The following is a 22,281-nucleotide window of genomic DNA, read 5'->3' as shown; positions in this document are numbered from 1 at the left end:
TGACCAGGACTGCAGGGGAGGGCAGTTGGGAGGGCAGTTTGGGGTGACCAGGACTGCAGGGGAGGGCAGTTGGGGGGGCAGTCCTGCAGGGGAAAGCAGTTGGGGGGGCAGGCCTGCAGGGGAGGGCAGTTGGGGGGGACCAGGCCTTCAGGGGAGGGCAGTTGTGGGGGACCAGGACTGCAGGGGAGGGCAGTTGTGGGTGATCAGGCCAGCAGGGAGGGAAGTTAGGGGTGACTGGGCCAGCAGAGAAGGGCAGTTGGGGGAGACCAGGCCAGCAGGGGAGGGCAGTTGCGGGGGACCAGGCCTGCAGGGGAGGGCAGTTGGGGGGGACCAGGCCTTCAGGGGTAGGCAGTTGTGGGCAATCAGGCCAGTAAGTAGGGCAGTTAGGGGTGACCAGGCCGGCAGAGAAGGGCAGTTGAGGGAGACTAGGCTTTCAGGGGTGGGCAGTTGGGGGGGACCAGGCCTTCAGGGGTGGGAAGTTGTGGGCAATCAGGCCAGCAGGGAGGGCAGTTAGGGGTGACTGGGCCGGCAGAGAAGGGCACTTGGGGGAGACCAAGTCTGCAGGGGAGGGCAGTTAGGGGCAATTGGGTCAGCCGGGGAGCAGTTAGGAGTCAATCAGGCTGGCAGGGGAGTGGTTAGGGGGTGATCAGGCTGGCAGGCAGAAGTGGTTAGGAGCCATCAGGCAGAGGCAGGCGAGCGGTTGGGAGCCAGCAGTCCTGGATTGTGAGAGGGATGTCCAACTGCCCATTTAGGCCCGATCCCACCAGCGGTCGGACATCCCTCAAGGGGTCCCAGATTAGAGAGGGTGCAGGCTGGGCTGAGGGACACCCCCCCCCCCACCCTGTGCATGAATTTCATGCACCGGGCCTCTAGTCTTATCTAATAAAAGAGTAATATACAGATTGATCATCACTGTAACACACAATATAGCTGCCCCCATGTGGTCAAAGATCCTGCCCCCATGTGGACACAAGATGGCCACTACAAGATGGCCAGCAGGGGAGGGCAGTTGGGAGGCACCTGGCCTGCAAGGGAGGGCAGTTGAGAAGGACCAGGACTGTAAGGGATGGCAGTTGGAGGTGATCAACCCTGCAGGAGAGGGCAGTTAGGGGTGAACAGGCTGGCAGAGGAGGGAAGTTGGGGGCAAACAGGCTGGCAGGGGAGCAGTTAAGCATCAACCAGGCTGGCAGCAGAGTGGTTAGGGAGTGATCAGGCTGGCAGGCAGAAGCGGTTAGGGGCAATCAGGAAGGCAGGCAGGCAAGCAGTTGGGAGCCAGCAGTCCTGGATTGTGAGAGGGATGTCCGACTGCCCGGACATCCCTCCAGGAGTCCCAGATTGGAGAGGGTACAGGCTGGGCTGAGGGACAACCCCCCGCCGTGCACGAATTTCGTGCACCGGGCTTCTAGTATATACATAAATGTGAAATATTGACAAAAGTGGAAGTAGTATATTTTAACGTAATTACTCTACTGAATTTATTTTTCCTATTCTATAGTTGCTACAAGTTAATACTGGAATGGGTAGTGAGTGTACTTTAAATTTTTTGATTCTGTTATAATTTCATTAAGTTTTTAAAAAATTAAATTGAATATTTAAAAAAAATTAGGTCAGACCTGGGTTAGATAATCCCTCCAGAAGAGATAATTCCATCAGACCAACATCCATAAGAAAAACAATAACCAATCAATATGATAGTCTTCCTTTTCTCTTCCTTATAGCTCATCTTTCCTGTTCCTTCTTCCAATCTTAAACATACTTTCTTGAGCATGTTTCCCCAGGTCACAGCATAAAATGCATGATGGTCTCCTTAAAGGTCACTAACTTCTGAATGTTTACACTGGTCTATCCTGATTTCCCCTCTCAAACCTGGCCTGATATTCTGTAGCTTATTCATGTCTTTGTCCCACTAAGTGATTGGAGGGCCCTCCTTGTTCTCACTAGGGAGTCTTTCTGCAGCTTTCAGACACACCCTGTAGGGATCACTCTAGGCAGCTGGAATCCTGCCTCTCTTCCTCACTAAATTTGATGGGGCCCAGGCACTCTATCTGATCTAGTAACAATGAAAACACAACTCATTTCCCCAAACCCTGTTTAAAAGCAGGAGCATCATTCACATGTGTCTATCCTGGCATTACAGAGCTCAATCCCCCTTCATTTTGCTGAGTCTGAACCTCAAACTCTTAGCCTTTCTCATGAGGGAATCTGCTGTTTCGTCCAGCTAAATCAACCTTATTTTTTTCATTGCATTCTTCTTATTATTCTATTAGAAGCTCGGTGCATGAAATTCGTGCACGGCGGGGGGTTGTCCCTCAGCCCAGCCTGTACCCTCTGCAATCTGGGATGCCTGGAGGGATGTCTGACCGCCCATTTAGGCCTGATCCTGGTGGGATCGGGCCTAAACGGGCGGTCGGACATCCCTCTCACAATCCAGGACTGCTGGCTCCCAACTGCTTGCCTGCCTGCCTTCCTGATTGCCCCTAACCGCTCTGCCTGCCAGCCTGATCACTCCCTAACCACTCCGCTGCCAGCCTGGTTGATGCTTAACTGTTCCCCTGCCAGCCTGTTTGCCCTCAACTTTTCTCCTCTGCCAGCCTGGTCACCTCTAACTGCCCTCTCCTGCAGGGTTGATCACCTCCAACTGCCCTCCCTTGCAGTCCTGGTCCTTCTCAACTGCCCTCCCTTGCAGGCTTGGTCCCTCACAACTGCCCTCCCTTGCAGGCCAGGTGCCTCCCAACTGCCCTATCTTGCTGGCCATCTTGTAGTGGCCATCTTGTGTTCACATGGGGGCAGGATCTTTGACCACATGGGGGCAGCTATATTGTGTGTTGCAGTGATGATCAATCTGTATATTACTCTTTTATTAGATAGGATAGAGGCCTGGTTCACGGGTGGGGGCCAGCTGGTTTGCCCTGAAGGGTGTCCTGGATCAGGGTGGGGTTCCCTTGGGGCATGGGGCGGCCTGAGCTAGGGGCCTGTGGTGGTTGGCAGGCCGGCCATGCCCCCTGGCAACCCAAGCGCAGGCCTTGGTATCTGGAATTTATTTTCCTTCTACTTTGTAGCCTGGAGCAGAGCCAAGCCTGCTGCTCCCTCCGGGGCGGCAGCCATTTCTGTGGCAGTTAATTCACCTTCTACAATTGAAACTTTGTAGCCTTAAGCAGGTGAGCCCGGCCAGGGTGTGCAGAAAGCTTTGCTTCCCCTGTTGCCGCTGGAAACCCTGGCCTGCTCTCTCAAGCTCCATCTGCCGCCATTTGTTTGAATTTGTTTACCTTCTATTATTGAAACTTTGTAGCTTGAGTGGAGGCTTAGGCCTTCAACGGTTATGGAAAGCTTGGCTTCCTCTGTTACCTGGGAAACTTTGCTCTCTGTGGCTGTAGCCATCTTGGATGGGGTTAATTTGCATACTTGCCCTGATTGGCTGGTGGGCGTGGCTTGGCGGGTGGGCATGGCTTATGCAGCGGAGTGATGGTTAATTTGCATATTACCATTTTATTAGAGAGGATTGCATTTATTCTTATAACAAGGCAAACAACATAATATCATTTGGCAAACAACATAATAATTGATTCATGTAAGGATCATCATTGGATGCTAAATTGAGTAGGTGAAATTGTGAGGAGTAACAAAATGTTTGCAGACACTCAAAGTACCTCCACATAAGGTATTTTTGACACACAAAGGTAAATAGTACCTTTACTCTGGACAAAAGTAGCAGACACTTGTTAACCACATGATCACAGTCAACACTGGCAGTAAGGGAGCTGAGCATGTGCCTACAGATTTGCTGCATGGGAAGAAGTCAGCATTACTTGTGTGACATTCCTGCCCACATGGCATAACGTGAAGCAACATGAGGAAACTTCAAATAAACCTAAGCAGAAAGTCTATAAATAACTGGCCTATACTCTTCCAACTGTGAATCTCATGAAAAACAAAGGAAACCTGAAGAACTGCCCCAGATTAAAAGAGACTAAAGAAACAGGACAATTGGACATAACACATCATCTTGTATTTACTTGGACAATAAAGGTTATTATTGAGACAATAGCAAATATCTGAATAAGATCCAAGATTAAATATTAATACTGACCCAATTTTAATTCCCTGACTTTGATAATTATACCACAATTATATAAGATAATCCCCTTTTCTTAGGAAATGAACACTAAAGTATTTAGGAGTAAAGAAGTATCATGTCTGCAACTTACAAAAGGTTCATATATTATATCTAACCAACCTTCATTTACATTTATTTAGGTAATAGACAAGAAGGGAGAAAGGATAAAGTAAATGTAGTAAAATGTTAACTTTCTGAGAATGATTTCCAGGAATTCTTTGTACTATTATTGTAACTTTTCTATAAGACTGAAACTTCCAATACAGAATATTTCTAAAAGAAATATTCTAAAATTAATTTTAACAAATTACAACCCATTAAATGAAATAAACATTGAGTTTGCATTAATAAATCAAAAGCTTAATGAAGAGGAGATATTTACACTGACTCCATAAAACTTCCCTATAAAGCAAAACTTGTGAAGTGAAAAAGGAAACGTTACAGAGGAGAAACCCAGCAGATAATACCTTCACTGATCAACATTAACATCGCCAGAATGGCAAATCAAAATTGCAGGTCACATCACAGGATGCAATGAGGAGAGTGTAGGACTACTTCTGTGATGTTCTTGCTAAAAATGTCTGATCTAAATATTATCATAGGAAACATCAGGAAAATCCACATTGTAGGACATTCTACATGCATTAGTGGAACTTACTCTTCAAAAGATTCAAGGTCATGAAAGTCAAGGAAAGACTAAGGACCTGTTCCAGACTGAAGGAGAATAGACACTACAGCTCAGTGTAGCCCATGTATCTGAACAGGGTCTTTATGCTATAACAAATACTACAGACAAGTGGCAAAAATTGAAAAGAATGCGAGGATGAAATTATGGAATATATTAGGGTGAATTTTCTGACTGTGAAGGTGGTATGGTAGGACAAGTGGAATATACTAAAGGAATAAGGCATGGTTGCATGGAGTCAACAATTTACTCTCAAATGGTTCAGGGCAAAAGAGCGCTTTTTACTGAAACTTGGATCTTTCTATACTTTTAAGACACTTTATTAAAAAAAATCAATCAGTAAATGGAAAAGTAGAAAAGCAAACTTTATTTCTCCCAGGAGGAAAGATTTTGGAATCAGTATTTAAAATTACATAAGTCTAATGGCACTATAATAATTTTAATACATCAATTTAGTAACCATAGCAGCAGATATCAAAATCTTTAGGACCAAATATTGTGATAAAATTAGAATATATAAAAAAATCAACCAGTATCACTAAAATATGAGTGACAAGTTGTTTGTTTGGATGTTGTTTGAACAGCTGGTATTTGGGCAGTTGGAGTATGTAAAACTCAATAGTGCTGGCCTTCGTGTACAAAATGTGCTTAAACCTTACTTAGATGCCCCCCAAAAAACACAGTTTAAAATACTATGTAAATTTTCATCAGACACATATGATCAAAATTTTTTTCTTCAATAAAGATCTCACATCATGTGTAAAATGGAAACAAAATGTTATACAAACAGTCTGGTAAATAATCTTTTACTGTTTATGTTTTATATCATGTACTTTTTCAGCAAAATCTCTTTATATTCTTTTTGTGCTTTCAAAAGTAGATCTTGGGTTGAACTTGACTGATAGATTGATGCCACAGGAGAAGCTTTATAGGATTCAGTTTCAAAGTTAGCAGCACCTGGAAAGAAAAATAATTATATTCTTTGTCTAAACTACAACTAAGAATAAGTGTTAAGTAGAATAAAAACATCTATATCTGACTACAATACACAATACAAGAATGCTATGAAATATAATTTGCCAATGGTTGCACACTGAATTAATTGGTATCATGGCTAAGTATCAGACATTCTGTTTTTCCTGTCCTTCATTCATTAATTAAACACCATGAATAAAGGTAATTTGATAAGCACTGTAGTTACAAAATGAAGATGACACAGAACCTTGAACAGTCATCTATAATAATCTATAATAATAAAAACATAATATGCTAATTAGACCAGACAGCTGAATGACCTTCTGAATGTTATTCCAGATGTCCTTCTGGATGAAGCCACCACAGGGTGGCCAAGGCAGAAGTGGTTAGGGGCAATCAGTCAGGCAGGTGAGCATTTAGGGTCTATTAGGCAAGCAGGTAGAGTGGTTAGGGGTGATCAGAGAGGCAGGCAGGAGAGTGGTTAGGAGCCAGTGGTCCTAGATTGTGAGAGGGATGTCTGACTGCTGGACATCCCTTGAGGGGTCCCTGATTGTGAGAGAGAGCAGGACAGGCTAGGGAACCTCCCCACTCCCGGGCACAAATTTTGTGCACCAGGCCTCTAGTCCTATATAATAAAAGGGTAGTATGCAAATAGACCAAACGGCAGAACAAGAGAACAACCAATCAAAGCGTAATACGCTATTGATAATGGGAAGGCTGTTCAACCGCTTGCTATGATGTGTACTGACCACCAGGGGGCAGATGCTCCAACCGGTAGGTTAGCTTGCTGCTGGGGTCCAGCTGATTGGGACTGAGCAAGATGTGGGGGACATGCCCTGGATCCCTCCCATGGTCCCTCTCTGGCCAGATCGTGCACCAGTGTGGTCCCTCAGCCTCACCTGCACCCGCTTGAAATCTAGGACCCCTCGGAGGATGTCAGAGAGCCAGTTTCAGTCTGATCCCATAGTCTGATACCTTGGGAGGGTGTCACAGGCGGGGCTCATGGCTGGAAAGCGCTGCTGTGGCAGTGTGAGCCTCTCCCAATCAGAACTGACTGGGCACTATCCCGAGCAGGCACCATGGGGCTGGGATGAGCGGGAGGGGTAGGTAGGAGCTGCAGGCGGCATTCGACCGAGGGTTTTTGCCTGATACCTGCAGGTCACCCAGAGGGACCCTACCTGTGCACCAATTCGTGCACTGGAACTCTAGTCCTATCTAATAATAGAGTAATATGCAAATTAACTGTCCCTCCGTGACAAAATGGCGGCCTCCATAGCTATAAGATGGCGGCGCCCAGTCCCCTCAGCCCCGCTGCTGCAGTGTCTGGGCCTGTCAGTCCTGCTGGGGTTCATGGGGACCAAGCAGCGAGGCTGGATCTGCCCCCAGACACGTCAGACAGAGCCTGGACAGCAGGGCTTGGGCCTTGCCTTAGCGCAGCGGCAGCGGGGAAGACAGATCCTTTTTGCAGACAGATCCTTTTTGCACAGCAGACAGAGCCTGGGCAACAGGGCATGGGGGATTCCTTAGCATGGAGGTGGCATGAGCTCCCCCAGGCCCAGCAGACAGAGCCCAGACTGCAGGGCTTGGGGGTTTCCCTTAGCATGGCTGCAGCGGGGAAGACACAGGCCCTGCAGACAGAGCCCGGACAGTAGGTCTTGAGGTCTTCCTTAGCATGTTGGTGGCAGGAGCACCCCCAGGCCCAGAAGACAGTACCCAGAAATCAGGGCATTGGGGCTTCCTTAGCACAGAGGTGGCGGGAACACCCCCAGGGCCCCCAGACAGCACCCAGAAAGCAGGGCATGGGGGCTTCCTTAGCACAGAGGTGGCAGGAACACCCCCAGGGCCAGCAGACAGAGCCTGGACAGCAGGGCTTGGGGGCTTCCTTAGTGTGTTGGTGTTGGCGAAGCCCCCAGGCCTGGCAGACAGAGCACATTGCAGGGCATTTGGGCTTCCTTTGCATGGTGCATGGCAGCTGCAGGCAGATAGCAAACAGCAGGGCATGAGGGCTTGATCTCCATGGCTGCAGCGAAACCCCCAGGCCCTGCAGAGAGCAGAGAACCACGGGGAGTGGGCCTAAGCTATCAGTAGGACATCCCCTGAGAGCTCCTGGATTGTAGAAGGTGCAGGTTGGGCTGAGGGATTCCCGTGCACGAATTTCATGCACCAGGCCTCTAGTGTACTATAAACTGAAAAACAACAAACAAACAGGCAATTTCTCTCTGAGTCATAGATACCACCACCAAGTATAACACAGGGCACTATTGGAGCACACAGAGGAGACATCCCAGTTTTGTGTTGGTTTTTGGTGGACGTGATATGTAAGTTGATATCTGAAGAACAAACAGATGAAGCAGATGCCAGGACTAGACGTGAGGAAGAACATTTGTGGACCTAGAAATGTCTAGTTTAGCTAGCTGCTAGAGCAAAGGGACAGAGTAGTGGAAGTAGCAAAGATAAGGCTGAATTATTTGCCAAGAACTAAGTGGATTTCAGAGTTTTTACACCATCCAAAGGAATTTGGAGTCTTTCATGAGGGTAAAAGGTAAAACAATGACAAAGTCAATGACTGGAGTTTTAAATATTGCCCCTCAGTGGGCAGTTAGATGAACTGTAACGGCTTGACTCAGTATTACTAGATGAGTCTGGTTATTTGTCCTTATATCACTAGCAAAACATGAGAAGTGGATGAAGCCAGTTTTCTGACTATAGTTTCAGTGTGCAAGTCAACAGTACATAGGAAGAGCAGAGGGAAGGAAGGGAATAGCCAGAAATGAAGAGAGATACATGGACTTCTGAGATCTTTAAAGAGCTGTAAAACATGATGATTCCATGTGGAATAAGTATATTCTTCCTCACGACTGTTTATATTTCACATTTTTCATTTGCATAGATAATAAAATATTGAATGCAGTATATATTATCCAAACATGGAAACAGATGCCATTTCCTATTTTCAGTTTGTTTACAAAATCAAGGATATCTAAAATTATTAATAAATTTTGGCAACATACCTTCTTTTTCTTCTCTAGTTAGAATTTCTTCAAACTCCCGCCACATCTGAAATAGGTCAAATATTATTATTAGTATTTAAGTTAAAAGGAAACATTATTAGAGGAATGAGATATATATATATATATATATATATATATATATATATATATATATATATACCTTATAAAATGTGTCCTTTAAATACCACTTTTAGGGACTAGAGCAATTGGGATTGAACAAACAGAAAAATAATCAAATAAATAAAATTAATTCATATTCATTTTAATTATTGAGAACAGGCATAAATAATGCTATTTAGATCAATCTGAAAAAAATACAATTGTTATTGGTCTATTGAATAAGCATAACTTCAGAAAAGTGATATTTGATACCATTGGTTCAAAGAGGTTTAAGCAAGTCAAGTCGCATTTCACACTGAATGGATTACTTTATAATTCCAATAAAAACTGCTATTTATAAAAGCTTAGTTTTTTTTTACTTAAGTTGATTTTTCTTTAAAATGAGTTTTCTATTCTTATACTTTTTTAAAATTAAAATCTTAAGGCATGTTCTATGCTATTAATTTTTCAACCTAAAATGAGAAAAGTGGTACTGTCATAAGGTCACATGAGAATTCTACTGGCAAAAAATAACTAAAACTATGTTGCTGTTATTATGACTAGACATTTCTTAACTCATATGAACAACAAAGGTTTCAGAAAATCTTTGAGAAATAAAAAAAATCAATACATAGCCCCAGCCGGTTTCCCTCTGTGGTTAGAGCATAGGTCTGTTGATCTAAGGGTTGCAGGTTTGATTCCTGGTCTGGGGCACATACCTGGGCTGCGATTTTGCCCCCCACCCCCAGTCTGGTTGCACGCGGGAGGCAACCAGTGGATATGTCTCTCTCTTATGGATGTTTCTCTCTCTCACTCCCCCTCCTTCCTCCCTTCCACTGAAAAGCAGTGGAAAAAATATCCTCAGGAGAGGATTAATAACAACAACAACAACAAAAATCAATATATAATGCTGTAATTGCAATATTGTTTCATTTCTGGAAATGAGAACTAAATTTGGAAACTCAACCAATTATAATTACAGTCTTCTTAATTATGAAATGTGTGGGAATACTTCAAATTATATTACAACTAGAGGCCCAATATGCAAAATCCATGCACGGGGGTGGCAGGGAGGGGAGAGGTGGTGTCCCTCAGCCTGGCCTGCACCCTCTCACAATCCAGGACCCCTCGGGGAGGGTCCCTAGCCCTGGTCAGCAATTAGGGCCTATTGGGGCTTTCCTTCCCCTGGCTGCCGCCAGCTGGCCCCACCCTGGCCGCTGCCACTCCTTGCCACCTGTGCTGCACTGTTCCCGCTCCACCACCACTTGTAGCCTCTCTCTGCAGGCAACAGGTGTGCACTGGATCACTTGGCTGGCCTTCACCTCCCTCTGCGAGTCAGTGGCTGGCCGAACCTGCACACCCGCCACAGTTCCTGGGCTGGTGTCATGCGCCTCCCTCTGTGGGGCGATCGATTTCAGGGCCCCGAGATTGATAGCCCCGCAGAGGGAGGCCCTGCTCACATGCCACAGCGCCACCAGCCGGGTGGCCTGGGTCTCCCTCATTAGGGTGATCCTGGGGAGATGGTAGGGTCCCTGGAGCCATCTCATGGCACCTGCCTTGGCTGGCCTGGCGCCAGTGTGTGTCACAGCGTGGTCATCTGGAAGGTCGTCCGGATGGTCCTTCTGGTGTTCAGTTGTTCAATTTGCATATTACACTTTTATTATTACAGACTGTCCTGATCTAGAGTGTTTTTACTAAAAAATGTCTTATAAAAGGTACCCTCTCACTCAATGCTCGACACAGGGTTTAAAATCGTACACTAAACATTAATCACTGTGGTGATCCTTATCATGTGATACCCAATGCCTTTACAAATGTTAGGCGTGAAGACAAATTTGTTGATTAACATGTTCCCCAGTGTTTTCAAAGACTGTTTCCATAACACTTTTTTGACGATAGCATGATAGACAGGACTTCTTAAATGGATGATGTGATAACAACACTAGACAGACTTTGTAAAATAAATAGCTCCATACCAGATAAAGACCGAGGCTTTCATTGAATCAATTTTATGTTACCATTAATAAAATAGGTATTATTTTATTGGACATGGGAGTGGCAGCCCATTTTTATACAACTTGAATTAAGAAACTACCGATGGAACATTATTATCTGTTCCCACAAAAGCTCCTTTCCTAAATAATTACTTCTGTGATGATTATGCTTATTTATAGGTGAGCACTGTGTCCTAATGGAGGAAAGAGCCTGAAGTTCCAACGATAATGAGGAGAACACATCTGACATTTTATTTCTATTGTGTCATTTTCAACAATATAGAAAGGGGAGAACAGTATACACGTGAAAACAATGTGCCAGCAACTTTCAATTCAAAGGATTTGTCATTAGAAGGACTTTTCTCACAACTGGTAGTTCCCAAACTCTGTCCCATAGGAATCTGTTTCCCCTAGGGGAACCTGCAGGATTGCAGAGCTTCAGAGTCTCTGTCTCCCTTCAGTTAGGCGGCTTGATTTGTCTTATTGTATAAAACATTTTCATGCAAAATTTATAATGAAATTTCTAGTCTGAAAAAAAATTTAAGGTATGAAAATCACTGATTTAGTCCAAGTGCCCAATTTGACTTAAGAGGCAACAAAGACTCAGAGGGATTAGAGGTTGCTTGAGGTCACAAACCAATGATCTGCAGGCCCAAAGTGGGCTCTAAGGCTTCTCCCTGAGCATAAGGTTCTGTGCTAGCTCCTTCCTCATATTCTAGAAAAATAATAAATTTTAAATATAACTCAGAGAAAAAGAATATGTAAAACTGTCATGTAGCTCAATAATGTTTTGACATGAGACAAAATAATAGCTTCTAAGTCAATTATAAGTTTTAAAGCAATGAGCAAAAATTAAGGAACAGAAATTAATATCGTAAATCCTATTAGTAGCAGTCATTACACTCAATTTATAAAGCACAAATTATTTAGCCACAGGACAAGAAACTTGAAGTACAAAATCTTCAGTTAAATTAAGGAAATTTTTCCTTAAAGGAACTATCCATTCCCTCCAAATAAAACTTGGTTTACCAAAATCAATCAACAAATAAATCAACTGTGTTGGGGGTTATCTATAGCAAAATTTAAAACACAAAACAGATTTTCTTTACCATCTAGCATACTTCTGCCCACCCTCTTTCATCCTTAGTTGGTCTGTACAGAAGCCATGAACTTAATTTCCATTATGATTTAACCCCATCACAAAGTATAAGAGCACCTTCACTTCTCTGCCCTGCAGTCTCCACATGAGGCCTTAGACTCCCTCTACCTTCCTCATGAGAGGACACGAGATTTACCTGATGTGTGCAGTTGAGAAAAGGAACTAAGGATGCTTGCTTAGTTCCAAAACAGTTCTTTGAAAAGACATGTCTGCCCACAGTCACATGAATTTGGGTCTGCTCTCTCCTTGCAGGAAGCAGCCTGACCAGGGACAGGTGTCAAGTATTTCTTTCCTCCACTCACAGCTGGGAGTGAAACTACCTGATTTGGGATGAATGTTCAGAAGCCCTGTGACCCCACATCTAAACCCCATTTTCCTATGCCTTACCATGTGTGAGTAAGCAAGCTAGTAAGTCCATCTCCATCTGCCTGAGTCCTCTGATCTAATCTCAAGAGCGAAACAGGGCTGTCATTTGCCACCTATCCCACCACATCTCCATCAAGAAAGGTGACTACTCCACATTTACAGAAACGTCTTCTCCTTCCTTGACTTTATACTTAATGCACACTGTTCAAAGCAACCCACACTTTAAAGAGGGGAAGTTATATTTTTGAAAGAAAAATATAGAGAAGCCAACAACACAGCAAAACACAACAAATACAAATATATGTCATTCATTTAAGATTACTTTATTGATAGGCTACCATCCAATTATATTTGATATTACAGGTTAGAAAATAATGTTGCCTTCTCTTTTTGAGACCAATTTGATAAACACATATAAACCACACACACAAGCACATTCCCATATGTAATATATTTGTAGTAAATATTGATACTTTTAAGTTAAATTTTGATATTCTTAATTTAAATGTTATAAATTAAATGTAATATAAATGTAAAAAAGACAAGTACATTTGCCCATTTTCACCATAGCAATTCATTATCCAACTATAAATATGTTAATGAGTGAAGGAAATACATTATCAGTTTGTAATTTTAAAAACATGTATTTTGCTACAGAGAAAGGAACTGAGGAAATATTTGCTGACCAGAGAGCTGAAAAGTTAAGTACAGAAAAAAAATGAATGAAAAAAAAGATAGAAAGAAATTAAGCAATATCTGTATCCTTTAAAAGATAAAATGACTATAGGACAATTTCTAAGTGGACAAAATAAGTAAAGACATGAGGAATTATCTAGAGCATATAATTGATGTGATACACAAGTTTTTTAAGCTCTTTTCTGCCTTCTGAGAAACTAGCATACCTGCTAGTGAATAGAGGTAAATGCAGAGAAGAAAGGCACTGCCTTGGTGTTGTAAACATGAGGTCTGTGTTTCCTCAGGAAGCAATGAGACTCAACCTTCTGTTGAGACACAATGTTCTATTTGCCATGTACAAAGTTATAGACTTAGGAATAGTAACTGTTTTAGCTTTCATGTATTTGTGTACAAAGAGTTGCTAACTGAATACACATTTGAGAACTGGAAAACTATTACTTAAATAAATCATTAGAATTCTAATATTTTCTGAAAGTGTTAGAAGTGGACCAAAACTCCAAAATCAATTAATGTAAAATTGAGTCTCCCTATGCAATAGAGATTTAAAAAAACAACGAGGGACTATCATGACACCCATTGTGTTAGGAAGACAAATACAGGAAAAATTTTGAACATAAAAATTGTTGAAATTAGAGGAACTGTATCTGTTATAAAATTGTCTGGAATAAATTTTTACGTTTTCAGTTCTAAGAAAACAATTCTATGTGCAAGAAAATCTAGTGATATGTCTGCTCAAGCTAATTTAACTTTTGTAATTTATCATAATACTAGAGGCCCGATGCACGAAAATTGTGCAAGGGGTACAGCTCTCCCATCTCCTCACAGCCTCCACCGCCCTTCGCAGCCCGGCTTAGTCCACAAGGTCTTCCAGATGTTTGTCTAGAAGGATGTCCAGACTGTCATTACACTGTTTGGTCTAATTAGCATATTAGCTCTTTATTATATAGGATCATTAAATAACACAGTTAAATAAAACTGTAAAATCACTTCTGATGTATTGGGCAAACATCAAGAATTAATCTAGAATGTGAAAACTAACAGTAAGAATTAGCAAAACAGATATGTAGCAAGCTATACCAGTACAGATTCAGTGGAATCAGTACAATGGAATCAATCAGGCAAGGCTAAATTTCATGTAATGATGACAAAGGCAACAAACCTAAATTTCATGAACATGGAGAGAGCTGAAATCACAGATTAGAGTGATACTTTGTTATACAAATCATTGTTCTTAAAGTTAGAAAAACAATGCTGAATAACACAGAACTCCACAGTAGGAATGATCCAAAGTGTTTAAACTTTGCAAATAAAGGGGATTGATAAACAAATTTAACATTGATGTATTTTTAACACTTATTCTTTAGAACCATAGTTTAAAAATCTTTAAAAGTCTGTTGTTTTGTAATGTCCCAACCCAAACCCACCCCTTTTTATTATTTTAGACAACATGCTACCACTTCTCATACAATTCGTTGTTTTCCTAATGGCAACAATAACATTTCCAGCAACTCTAAAAACACCTCCTTTCTTTAGGTCTAAGAATTTTGTAAACAACAATTGCTATAGAAATTTTGTGAACCCATCTTTATATTTTGTTAGATTGGTGCTTCATACTCTCTATTACTGAGTCTAGCATGATTTGGCAAACCAATGCCCTTCAAGGAATCTATGTCTATCTTTAAACTACAATGTTACGTTTAAAATCAACTAGTTTCTTCAATGTATATTGAAATACTAAAAGTAAACACCTCATTCCTCCCAAAAAATTAATTAAACAAACAAACAAAAAAAATCCACAAAAGTCTTCCCTTGCATTGCTTCTACGTCTACATACTCATTCCTCTTCATTTTGTAAAACGACACATTTTCCGATTTTCTGGTGAAAACATTTCAGCTCTGCATCATAGTTTTGATTAACAATTTACAAAAGCATTTGATTTTTTTGTTGTTGTAACCAGTAGCCCAGTTTCACAAATTTGGTACTACTGAGACCTTCTTTTCCCAAAAGGCTGTCTAGAAATTCTTAACTTTGCTCTTCTATGATATGTTATGATGAAGCAAAATGAAAAAACTGGTTGAAGTCTCATTTAGCACAGGCCTGTGCTACCTTTCTCTGCATGAAAAAGACCATAAAAACATCATTAAAACCATAAACCATCGTGCATTGATTGAAATGGATATTTCAGCATGTGACATCAGCATCTTGACAAAGTATGTCTCCCCTTAAATCTACAACAAGTGGACATCTAGAACCCAACAAAGGATCCTCTGCTCAACCTGGAAAGTGGGCATCTTGGGATGTGCAGGAGAGGCAGGATGGAGAGAAGAGCAGGACAGGCCCCTACTGCAGTTCTCCCAGGACAAGGCTGAAGGTACAGCCCTAGCACACACAGTAGCAGTGGGGGAGGCAGGGTGCAGTGCCCACACCACTGCCCAGCAGCATTCCCTCCCGCTCCCCAAATCCAGGTCCCTCCCCAGTTACAGCTGTGCTCACACCACCACAGACCAGTAGCAGCAGCAGAGCCAAGTCTCCAGCCTCTAGGCCACAGCACAATGCTGCCAGTGGCCAAAGGGAAAGAGGTAGCAGCTCAGTGGGCTCACAAACTGGCTCCCCTCAACTAGACACACCTGCACCTACCACATGGGGTGCCCTGAGGCCCAGGTGACTGCAATGCGGCATTGGCACCCACTACCCTGGTTACCCAGGCTGCCATTCCCATGTCCAAGGGTAAGCCTCACACACCTTGACTCACTGCACACCCTTCTCAAGCTTCAGTAGTACAGGTAAGAGAAAAGAAAAACTGCGCTATACCACCATCTACTGGAATACAAAAGAAAGACCTGAAACTATCAACCTGCCTAATTGTGAAAATCACCACATTCCTAAGTAAGAAAAGTGTTCACCACTTCAAATGTGCCAGCAGAGGAGCAACGCATCAAGCAGGCTGTACCACCATAGTAACACTAACACAGAAAGAAAATGACAATTCTCCAGAAAGAATCTCAAAATAATGGAGGATTGTGATCTAAATGAACAGAGAAATCAAAATAGCCATATAGTCATGAAGAAACTCAGTGAGATATAAGAAAACTCAAAAGTCAGTCCAATGAGCTCAGGAATAAAATTAATGAACAGAAGCAGTACTTTACCAAACAGATGAGAAGTATAAAAAAGAACCAAACAGGAATTCTGTTGCTGAAGAACTCAATAATAAGATGAAGAAGGAATATTTTAATAGAACTGATACACAATGAAAGCTAGTTGCAATTTCAAGACTCCCTATCATTGCCATCTTAGTCATCAATCATTCAAGTGCTATCAAGATAAACAGACATAAGTAAACTTCATTTAAAAATTCAAATATTAATACATACATTTTAAAATAAAATCCAAATATTTGCTAAATTAACTATTTTATGAAATGTACAGCTGCTCAGCAAGACATTTTATAACAATTGAAATAAAAATGCTGAATTAAATAACAATTAACACTGTTTTCTGAACTAAGAAGGTGACAAATATTTTCACTTAAGACAGAAAGTAATCCTTTTATTGCTACAAGTTTACTTAATTCATAAAAAGGGTTTATCTCCATTTCATTTAAGTAGCAACCATCCATGTTTGGGTAAGTATTTAGACCTCAATCACTCACTTGTTCTTAGGGGTGGAAATGTTGGGGTTCAGCAAAACTTAAAAATTGTTAGGAAGCATCACCAATTTAAAATCCATTAGGAAGTAAGCCAAAGCAGCTCCAAGTATACCACTGGTTATTAGACAATCCTACCTAATAAAAGAGTAATATGCAAATGGACCCCACCTTCGCTATGCCAAAGCCACACCCACCAGCCAATCAGGGTGAGTATGCAAATTAACCCAACCAAGATGGCAGTTAATTTGCATACATAGGTGCCCTGAGTGGACCCCCTGCGACGGATCACAGGGAGCTGGGTGTCCGCTGTGGCATCAGGCTGAAAGCCTCCGGCGGAGCCTTTTGGCCTGGTGCAGGAGCAGACCCCTGCAATTGATCGCAGGGAGCTGGGGGTTGTTTCGGCCTGGTGCCACAGTGGACCCCCTGCGACTAATCGCCTGGGCAGGGAGCTGGGGGTCTGCTTTCGGCCTGGGCAGGAGGGGACCCCCTGCGATTGATCGGCCTGGGCAGGAGGGGACCTCCTGCCCAAGAGGCTTTCGGTCTGGGCAGGCCTGAGCAGAGGCTTAGCTGGTGATTAGAGGCAGCTCGAGGGGCCTGCCCAGGCCACAGTTTCGGCCAGAGGCTTTAGGCCTGGGCAGGGCCCAGCCATCGATTGGTGTGAACTACAGAGGAAACACCTTTTCTGACTGCACATTGGCTAAGCTTCCTGTATTCCATTGGTAATATTCTTTGTAACTTGGGTAATAAGAATCCAAAAAGGTGATCTAGGGTTTTTCCACCACACTTCTGGAGAAAAAAATGAAGGTCAGCTGCTGGCGGGCTATGAAATGTCATATCCTGCCCTAGCCAGTTTGACTCAGTGGATAATGCCTGGGCCTGCAGACAGCAGGGTCTGGATGTGATTCTGATCAAGGGCATGTACCTAGGATGCAGGCTCCTCCCTAGCCGGGTCCCAGATCAAGGCTCATGCAGGAGGCAACCAATCAAAGTGTTCCTCTCACTTTGATGTTTCTCTCTGTCTTTCCCTTTCTCTTCCACATTCTCTAAAAGTCAATGGAAACATATCCTCAGGTGAGGATAAAAAATAAATAAATAAATGCATATCCTATGAAAGACACATCTTGAAAATGCCTAAAGAAGGTTGTCATTTTTTCATGGTGAAGGGACTGGAGTCCGTGTTGATAAAAATACCTTGGTGGCTGTGGTGACTGGCAGTGGCTGCAGCAGTGGGGTGATGGGGCTGGTGCCTTCCCCTGATCAGCCCGGTTGCCTCCCACAAAGGGAGGCCAAACTGCAGCTTAGGCCTGCTCCCCGTGGGGCATGGGCCTAAGCCATCAGTAGGACATCCCCTGAGGGCTCCCAGTATGTGAGAGGCGGCAGGTTGGGCTGAGGAACCCCTGACCCCCAGTGCATGAATTTTGTGCACCGGGCCCCTAGTCCTATATAATAAAAGGCTAATATGCAATTCAACTGAAAGGAGAAACTGTTTTAGAAGACCAAAGAAAAACCAAGCCATGCTTTAAAGAAAAGAAGGGACACTGTTTAATACGCCAGTGGACTCAGGGAGCAGCAAGCCAAGTGGTAAGGAGTATTGAGCAGGCAGGCGGTAAGGAGCGAGTGTTCCCAGAATGCAAGAGACATGTCCTACTGCCAGCGTAGGCCCACTCCCCTCCATCAGTAGGGCATCCCCCAAGGGCTCCCAGACTGCAAGAGGACACATGCTAGGCTGAGGGACCCCGGCCCCACCCCCCACCCCAAGTGCACAAATTTCATGCACCGGGGCCTATAGTAATACGTAATTTCTAAAATCAAACTGAAATGCAGCTTTTTTAAAAAATATATTTTATTGATTTTTTACAGAGAGGAAGAGAGAGGGATAGAGAGTTAGAAACATCGATGAGAGAGAAACATCGATCAGCTGCCTCTTGCACACCCCCTACTGGGGATGTGCCCGCAATCAAGGTACATGCCCTTGACCGGAATCAAACCTGGGACCCTTGAGTCCGCAGGCCAACGCTCTATCCACTGAGCCAAACCGGTTTCGGCTGAAATGCAGCTTTTTAAGAAGTTTAAATTGTGTCATGTTAGTCATATTTATTGAATAAAGTTACTGATAGATATCTTTTGAAAATGAGAGATCCAGGGATTTAAAAGTGATTATGAAATTTCTACCTCCTTTCTATATTAGCACAATAATTAAGATTTTTATTTAAGCAACTTTAAGCAATTTTACTTAAGTCAATTAAGCAACTCAGAATTTCACCCAATTAAACACAAGAATTATATCAGAAATCTAAAACCCAAGGGGAAAACAGATAATATAGCTAACCTTTTGGTAATTTAAAGTATGTGATCTTGAGGTAGGACTGTCCAAGTTTTCTCTTCTAGTAGAATTTCTCCTGGGCAGAAAACTATTGTTAAGATTTCCAACAGAAGGTGCTTCCAGAACTGGCCTCATCTTAGCGTTGAGCAAAAGTTTGTTCTGCTGTTCCTTTTGGAGAAGTTCGGAGCTGACCTCAGCTAGCCTCTCCTTAGTCCAGTGAAAACTGTGAACAACAAATGCTTAGTATTTTATTTTCCCTAAGTGATTTGCATTATTTTAAAGTAGCCAGGATAGTAAATGGAATTTCCCATTAAATAGCATTTTAGCAATGAAAATGTATCAGAGCAGACTTACTCAATTTAAGTATAGGTTTTTATTTTTTCTTAAAAAGCACTTAGGTTTCCAGGCAGTAGGAAGTTGGGGTCCCAGCTAAGGAAGCCAAAGTAGAATGCTATCAGTGATGCAGACTGCTTATCAGGTAATACTTGCTGCCTCTGGAAGTGCTGTACTTACAAGACCCTTGAAGATGCCCTTGGACACATTTAGTAGCCACTTTAGAGATGAAAAAAAATATCCCTCAAAGACATTGCCAAGATTTGCCTTCACCACCTTGTACAATACACTCATTACCTTGGAGATAGTAATCATTTGACATCAAGGCATAACTTAGAGCAACAGCCTCTAAGGGAGAACAAGATAGGCTGGCTGGTGATCAAATGACCAAAAACAGCTCCAGAGGCCACTGCTTATAACATTGTTACCAAGGCGATGGAGGTGGGATCTGCCCTTTCTGTCTTCCCCACACCCTCCTCCTACAGATCACATTATTTTTAGCTACTTTGTCAATTACACTGCCCCTCACCCCTATGTGAATATTTCTCGATCCTATATAATAAAAGCCTAATATACAAATTCTCCCCTCAATGGGGGTATGGGGAGGAGGCACGTGGAGTCTACAAGCCAACTTCCCGAGTTCCTTCCTCCCCACCCGTGCATACATTCGGGCACAGGGCCTCCAATTTAACATGCATGTCTTTTTATAGAGTAGAAAAACTATAAAGGATAGTTTGTCTAAAGGTGTCCTCTAGTGTTAATAACAAAGGGCACAATCAAGAAAGTAAAATTACCAAGTACCAGAATGTGTTGGTGTCACTTAACTCTTTGCGTTTAAGTTGTTATCTTAAGTATTTCTATTTAGGGGCCTTGTGACAAGCAGTTTTATAGTAATATCACCTTCTAAATTTTAGAGCTTCGGGACACTGACCCGGTTAACTACATGGAAATATTAAGGGGAAAAGTAAAAGCAAAAAAGGGGGAGAGATAAAACTTGACTTAGAATAACCTTTGAAAGGTAAGTTTATTTACTAACATCCCTTTCTAAAGTTAAACTATTTAGTTAGCTTTCATGTCCTGCTAATCTCATGAACCTGGCACAATAGTAATTATATTTTAAGTTTAGAAGCTAATTAATGAGTTAAATTTATTTTCTCTGATTCTGAGTTTGACTTACTCAGTTACTTTGTTTTCCAATTGCTTTCTTCTTTCCAACTGTTCTTGGTAGAGTTGCTTATATATTTCCAATTCTAGTTTGCTATCATCTCGAGAAGTTTGCACTCTGGAGAGTTCTAATTCCAGCTCTTTATTTCTGAGTTCCAAAGGTCTTCTTATTGAAGCCTGTTTATTTATCATCTGCTCTGACTTTTCTTGAGATTCTCTTATTGTCTAGAGCAAATAAAAAGGATACGTTTTTAAAGTAAGTATACCCTGTCCAGTTACATCTGTTTTCTTTAGTTTTGAGTCAATGACTCAGAGATCAGCTTTAAGTGTGAACAAAGCTGAAATTTTAAAAAGTTATCAACAATGTCCACTGAATTTAATCTGAGCTATAAAATTAATATTCTTCTATTAGTATACATGTAATCTGATCATTCAAAGAATAATAGAATTAGCTTAAATTTTTAAAAGTAGAACATATAACTTAATCACGTTTTTTACTATTTCTTCCTGGTAGTCTTGTTTTACATCAACTGGTCTTAAAAATAAAATGATCCTCTACTTCGAATCATTTGGAAATATCAATTTAGTGATAATAAGGATGGAAACTGAAATACTGTAAAGGAAAAACAAATGCCACCTTCCTTCCAGAAATATACACAATAAATTGCTATTAATGGAAGAAGAGGAAAGGCAAAAATACTGTATTTATCCAAAAGGTAATTTGCAGTGAAATGAATTAAAGCACATTAAATCAATAAATTAACCTGTAAAAATGCATTGACTTGTTTAAATTTGTCTGCTACATCCTGTCTTGCTCTTTCTTCAATCTTCTTTTTATACTCTTCTGCTTCACAGGATTCTACCATATTCGTTTCCATATGTGTTCTGAGGTTTACTGTTTCTTGTTCCCACTTCTCTGCTGTATTCTTTAGTTCTTCACATTCCTTTAGAAGTGCTTCCATTGCTAACTGCTGTTGAGGTGTCTTTTCTTCATCCTGATCTATACATTTTGAAGATGCAGGTTGCAGTTTTTCTATAAGCTCATCATTCTGCATGAATAAAAGAATATAGTTTGATTATGAAGGTGTGGACACCAGTATGAAATTTTGAAATGAATTCAGTTGCAATAAAATGTTACCTGTATATTGGTAGAGTCTTCAAATGTGGAACCTTAAATTATTCAGAATCAAGACCAAAGTTAAAATGACCAGGAGTCACAAAAGTATATTTGCTGTTGTCATCTTTGCCACAAAACGTCTGCACTTAATTTTATAATTTTTTTCTATGACTGTTTCAGGTCTTTCCTCCACAAAATATCTATATGCGGCCATTTAGGAGAAAGTCCCTTTCCTCTTCCCCCATCTTAACACTTTGTAACCTTTAAAAAAAGCTTTAAGGATATCATGCTGAGGTATTCAGGACTGAATCAACACATGCCTCCCAAAGAAAGACTTTCAAAATGAGACTAATTAATGAGTCTTATAAATATAGACTCTAATGCCATAAGTCTTGCACTGAACTACAAATGTTTGATGCTCATTTGAATTGCATTCCAAGAAGAAAGGATTCCCTGGGCTACGGATAAATTCATTTCTCACTGTAAAACTCCAGCAAGATGAGCCCTACATTTTTTAGAAAAAAAAAATAGGGGTGGGGGCTGAATCCAATAGTCCTATCTTGAAATCCTCTGTTACTTCCCAAAATAAGGGAAC

This window comes from Cnephaeus nilssonii (genome assembly GCF_951640355.1).
Source record: "Cnephaeus nilssonii genome assembly, chromosome: 23".
Lineage (NCBI taxonomy): Eukaryota > Metazoa > Chordata > Mammalia > Chiroptera > Vespertilionidae > Cnephaeus > Cnephaeus nilssonii.
Note: the sequence above shows the minus strand (reverse complement) of the source record.